Source organism: Primulina eburnea, chromosome 8 (genome assembly GCF_022965805.1).
Source record: "Primulina eburnea isolate SZY01 chromosome 8, ASM2296580v1, whole genome shotgun sequence".
Taxonomy (NCBI): domain Eukaryota; kingdom Viridiplantae; phylum Streptophyta; class Magnoliopsida; order Lamiales; family Gesneriaceae; genus Primulina; species Primulina eburnea.
Window position 1 is genome coordinate 33,853,641 of NC_133108.1, and position 6,746 is coordinate 33,860,386.

The 6,746-nt window shown below is 31.6% G+C and overlaps 1 pseudogene; it reads left to right on the forward strand.

Moving 5' to 3' along the window:
- Positions 1-1,898: 1,898 nt before the first annotated feature.
- LOC140839408 (uncharacterized) lies at positions 1,899-6,523 on the forward strand (annotated as a pseudogene).
- The last annotated feature ends 223 nt before the right edge of the window (positions 6,524-6,746 follow it).

The following is a 6,746-nucleotide window of genomic DNA, read 5'->3' on the forward strand; positions in this document are numbered from 1 at the left end:
CATTTGCCGTTTTACAAAAAGCTACAACTAGTGATAATTGTGCAATTCTAATATTTTAAAATGTACAACAACTCAAACACTACGATTCGATTGTTCTACCAAACAGAGACCATTATTGAACACCAACATTATTTTGTAGCTTCATAGTCATTAGCATATGAATACTAGCATGGAAAAATATATATTTATAACTTGGGAAAATTACATTTCATATCAGCGTGAAATATCGAGAAAGCATAAAAAATCTTATGTAAACTTAAAGAAATGTTCAAACTCAGTAATTTTTGTAGCTCCATCTCCATCGGATTTTACATCTTATTTGTATGAACATACGTTTTTGTTAAGAAAAACAACTCATGGTTTTAAAAGATCATTAGCTTCATATAGAGAGAGGGCTGTGTTTTATGTTGTTCTACGGGAAAACCAAATTGTTGTTTAAAAGATCTCGAATCATTTTTTTAGTAGACTTCATCAATTGAGAGATTGACTACTTGAATGAGCCTAATTGGAACATAAATAAATATTATTCGCTTTTGAATTAAACTTCAAATTTTAATAAAGTTTATTATCGAATTTCAATTAAAAAAACAAAATAATATTCCAACGGATCAAAATTGATTGATATCCCTAGGGGTGAGTATTCGGTTAATTCGGTTATCGACCGAACCGAATTAGCCATAACCGAACCGAACCGAAATATTTAGCCATAACCGAACCGACCGAATTAATTTTCATAACCGATGAAAACCGAACCGAATTAAAATCGGTTAATTCGGTCGGTGACCGAATTAACCGATTAGTTTTAAAAAAAATTGTGATTTAACTTTAATTATATATGTAAATTTTTTTTTAACACTATACTTTACACAAATGCATAAAAACATAAAATCACACACATCACAAATGTATAAGTTTTATTTGAACACAATTAATACATACTATATCGATTTTAAAATTAAAAATTAAAATATTTATAAAAATTGAAAAATAAAAAAATTATTAAATAATAATATTTATTATATCGGTTAATTCGGTTAACGATTTCAAAATTTTGAAAACCGTAACCGAACCAAATTAACCAATATAAACCGAATTTTTTTAATTTGAAAACCGAATTCCGAAATAACCGAACCGAATTTCCGAATTAGCTCGGTTCGGTCGGTTAATTCGGTTTAAACCGAAATCTTGCTCACCCCTAGATATCCCTCACCAAATTATTTACTAGAAGTTTGTTGCGTATAAGCAAATACATATTTGACAAAAACTTGTGTAAGACGGTCTCACGGGTCGTATTTTGTGAGACAAATATCTTATTTGGGTCATCCTGAAAAGTATTACTTTTATGGTAAGAATATTAATTTTTATTGTGAATATCGGTATGGTTGACCCGTCTCACAGATAAAGATTCGTGAGATCGTTTCACACTAAATATTCGTGAGATCGTCTCATCAAGAGACATATTCAAGAATTTTATATTGTTTATTTTTCGATATTTAATATAGAATTTGAATGTGTAGTCTACAAATATATATTATGTATTCAAAATACTATATCATGTAAATATAAGTGATATAAAGTTATAAGTTAAGTATTTCGGTTTATAAAATTTATATAATATTTTGTATAAAATATATCCTTAATGAAAATGATTAATAATTATTTAAAATAGAAAGAATATTTTAGTGGATACGGAATAATCTTCACCAAAATGTGAGTTCGGTGAGTAATTCCTTTAAAAGACAAAAACTTATTTTAAACATTAGAATAATCAAAAATATTATTTTTCATATTAAAAATATTAGTAACTTATTTTAAACATTTAAATTATAAGAATATTGATATTTTTATATAAAAAATATCAATATTTAAATTATTAAATCCGACCAAAATTCGTTTTAGCGTCTCTCTGTATTTTTCTGGTATGCTATCTAATTTCGTTTCTCTCTCTTCATTCTTTGCTTTTCCATGGCGAAGAAGTGAAGGGGGTAAAACAAGTTCTTGGTAATTCCTTCATTTTAAAGAAATCATGTATAAATATTGAAGCTTTTGGTATTCTTAATATTTATTTACTTATTTTTGGTGGGTAAGAAAGAAAGATCGTATCGGAGAAAATGTTGGTAGCGAACAGTCTTGATTTATGGAAAAAAGGTCCATAAAGACACCTTTTTTCCTGCCGCTGAAGAGGTCCAGCAATCTGCCGATGTGTGAGTGTAATTGATTTTTTACGGTTTTTGATTCTCTTTCCAGCATTTCTTTTGATCTGGGTCTGGTTCGTGTGGTTGATTCTTGCTCTGTATCTGTCGTCTGAATCTTTTGTTATTATTTTATCTGCGATTTGTATGCATGTTATTTTTTATTGTCTTCTTGTGTAGGTGGGCTTTGTTTAGTTCTCAGAAAGTTGGGGTTACGAACTCTTTCTTGTAATCATCTTGTTTTTATCTCATGTTTTTTCTTTGTAGTAGTGTCCATTTTTACATGTAAAGTTAAACTGATAAATCAGGTGAGTTGTGCTTCGTCTGTTTTGTATGTTAGCATTCGAATTTAGTACGGATGGAGAGGGGACGAGTTGTATATATTGTGAAGTTAACTGCTGGAATAATTTGGAATATCATACAACTGCTACTTACATAGTTCACTAATTTGTTGTTTCTTGGAAATTTTATCATAAAAGAGAATTATATCTCCAACTTTATGTTTATGTTATAGTAGGACGAATTGAAAATTAGTTCATATCATGGGATCCAATTTTGTGTTTTTGCTATGGCAGAATGGAATCAGCTTACAGGACATGGCTCAGAGCGAAGAGAGAAGTGCTGATACCTCGGCATTTAGATGAAATTGGTAGAGATCTACAAAGGGCATTAGGCACCGCAAAATGGCAGGTCGGATACGTTGTAGCATTTACAAATTTAATGCTTATAGCCAATTTTCAGGATGTAAAATCCATTCAATTTGCCAATTTTCAGGATGTGAAATCCATTCAATTTGGTAAACTAGATGTGGAGTGATCCCTTTCTTATTCTTAGCCACTCGGCATTCAATATTTTTTCTTTTCAATATTCATGACCATCAGTTTTTATTTTGTTTTCTCGGAGAAGTTTATGGCATATCATGATGTATGTTTATGTAGTCTATGTTTGTTGGTTAGGTTCGTAAATCTTGTAATATATTGAACTTACTAGTTTCTTTCTTTAAAATTTTGTATGCCATAATAGTTGGAAGAGTTTGGAAAGGCTGTCCGTGTGAGCTACCAAAAGCATGCTGATGATATTACAATCACTCGTCATAAGCAATTTGTTTCAGCTTTAGAAGATCAAATTTCCCATGTCGAAGCGGCGCTGAAGGAATCACTTGATGTGGAAGAAAAGAAATCCCTACGATGGATCGATTTAGATCAAGAGAACTGTGAAGACTTTGCTCTTTTTCTTTCTGGAATTCCTGGGACGTCACTGAAGATGGAAGATGAAAGTGAAAAGGTTGAGGAAGCAGCAAATAGTTCGTCTGTTAAGAAAAATTATTTGGAAAAAGATTGTAGCCTTGTTTTGGAAGTTGCTTCCAAAACGCAAATCCCAAATCATGGAAAAATTTTGGAAGTTGTCACAATCAGTGAATCTTCCAGCTGCCTCGGGGAACCAGAGAGGAGAAAACTTAGGGATACGGAGGATGAAATTTTAATTCAAGCCGATAAATTAACTTGTAATCTTCGAACCATGAAATTTCCGGATAAAAACTCTCTCGAGATCGTAATTGACAATGATGATAGGCAAAAATGTTCATTGACACAAGCAACACCTAAAGAGAAGGGTTTCAAGCCCTCATTTTGGAGATCGAGATGTGAACAAGATCCTGAAGCAAAGGGGTTGTTAACTCAATCAAAAATTATCAATTGGGTAAATCAGGTTTGTCAAAATACACCTGGTCGAGCTATATTATGTGCTTTGTTTCTTGCCATTTCTCGTGTTCGTTTCACTACAAATTGGAGGATTATACCCTTTTAGTCTTAAAGCAGCTTCATTATTTCTTTAGTTGCTTTAATTGGCAATTTAGATTGTCCATTTGAGATTCAGACGTACTTGTTAATTTTTAATGTACTCTGAATTGTGCTGAACTTTAAATAGTAGAAATATAGTGTGCAGAAAATGTAACACAACATTTAGATGGTTTGGTCTCAAAGGCTTATCTTCATGACAAATAACCAGTATCAAAACTGTTATCAAACGTCTCTGAATTTAGTTGGGGTCGTTGACACTTTTGAAGGTGAAAATGAATTTAGATAATATGGTTGGATATTGTAGGTAATTCAATAACAATAAAATCGTTATCAAGTATCATAATCTTAAAAATGTCGATTTTGATCCTTAACCTATTTTTTATTTATAACAATCATCTTATATTTTAACATTTTTATGCCTTGTAGTTTATGTAATATCCTGAACATCTGTCCGTGTTGTGCAGCGCATCGGAGGAGGTTATAGAAGTCAACGACAACAATTGGTGTCGGCCATATTACCAACCAATTCTCTTCGTTTCTTGCTTGCATTGATGCTAACCCTTTTTTTAGTTGGTATGGTCTGGCACTCGGGTTTTTCAATCAACACTTTATAATAAAATATGTTTTGGCTGTTAGTAAATACAAAATATATGCTTAGCTCGTGAGGGCAAAACAATGGTTTTTGACATTCTTGCAAGTTATATTGCAAAAATTGATTGCATGTTTGTAAATACAATAAATGCTTGCCACAGGTTAATTTAGTTTAATTTGAAATATTAAATTTTTTGGTGGAAACCCCATTTCCAACTCAATTTTTGGTTAAGCTTGAAGTTACTCAGAATATTGGTGATATGTTATTTACAATATCAAGAGGATAACAAAAGATGAGATTATGTGGCACGTGGACTCGATCACTTGTTCTTCTGGCACTTCCTTCAAATACATCAATGAATTTTGGATTACCTCCTTGTGAAGCCTTCAGCAAATGCTTTCATTACTGATTGTGAGCTTTTTATGAGAATTGAAGCTGTGAAAATTGAAAAAGCATACATCTTATGTGTGGATTGTCAGTGTTTTTTTAGCATACAACGGGTTATTTATACTTGGTACCCTAGTTATTTGCTTTTGTTTACTTGGTTCAAGAGATGCATTTTACGTTTAGTATGCAAGATTTACAGCATTCTGCTTGTTTCTGCAGTGCCTTTTTTGCTGTATTCTGCTTAAATCAGTTTGAATTCATTGATGATGACCAAGAACTGAGGTATGTTAATCACCTATGAACTCAAATTTCTAAAAGCTAGAGAAGTAACTGCTAGGAAGAGTGTTCAAATTCGTGACAGCAAGATTTTGTTTGTATCATAGTCATCTTTCTGATTCAAAAAATAAAATTAAAAAAATAGTCATGGACTCATGTTCCTGCCCATTGTATTATATTATGTTTTAACAGCATATTCATTTCACTCGTAAACAAACCAATGCATCTCACATAAGAAAGTGGGGACGCAATGATCGTGTTAGGAAGTGGGAGTTTGGGAAATGAAGAAGTTTTCAAGTGCACAAATATTCCAAGCACACAAATGGAATTGGAAGGTTAATATTAATCATAAATAAAAGGATAGATAAGTTTTTATCAATCTCTCAACTATTATAAAATAGCATAGATATGTTGATGCACATAACAAAATGGACGAACTTTTGGTAACTGGAACTAGATGGTTGGTCTCCTTCCGGTGGCCGGAGCTGATCTGATATATGACTTTGAATCTGAGGTAGGTCGGAAATTACGTAAAGAACATGAGAATAGGTCGAGATGTCCCACCGTATCGCCTACTAAGAGTAGCTCACACCAACATACCTCTAAGCTCCCTAGCACCGAACCTGGCTTACCACTTAGCTCCCTTGCACACTAGCTTCACTTAGAGGTGTAAGTGAATTGATCCAACTCGAAAATATTGATTTGTACTTGAAATTATCGAATTCGAACGAACTCTAACATGTTTTAACTTTTTCCGAATCGAACTGAAGCCTAAATCATTTTGTTTGATAGTTCGTTCGTAGCTCAAAAGTTTTAATAGTTTATTAATATAATTGCATACTAAATAAATATATTTAGAGTTTTTATTTAGAGTCCCTCGTGAATATGTTCAAATGTTTTTAGTCGAACTCAAAATAAAGCTTTGATTCAAACCGTATTCAAGCAAAGAAGATTAATTTTTTCTATATTAGAATCGAACTTGAGCTTGAATATAACTCATTCTAGCCTTAATATTTTCTTTACTTTCGGTTCAATTACGTTCCTTTACCCCTAGCAACAGCCCACTTGCTGAGAGCTTATATACTCCCTAGCCACGATTAATGAGATTATATGTTGAAACAGAGATTTCATGTAATTGTATACGTCTTAGTCGAAATTAAAAAAGAATATGTCCAAAAAAAAAAAGAATGGTCAGGAAGCGTGGTCTTCGTTAAATATTGAATTCGAAATTTAAATATTTGAATTAGAACCATTTTTATAGTATTATTAGTTGGAAGTACTATAATTCAATATATTTTTTGGATGTATATTAATTGTATATTTTTGTTGTTGTGATATAAACTTTTATTTATTTTATTAGTCAATTATATTGGTATTGTGATAAATTACAAATATTGTCAAGTCATGAAAAAATAAACATAATATTTTCATGGACAAATTCAATAAATCATGAAAAAAGAAAGTATTTAGTTAAAGATCTCAACCCAAATTTTTTCCAGT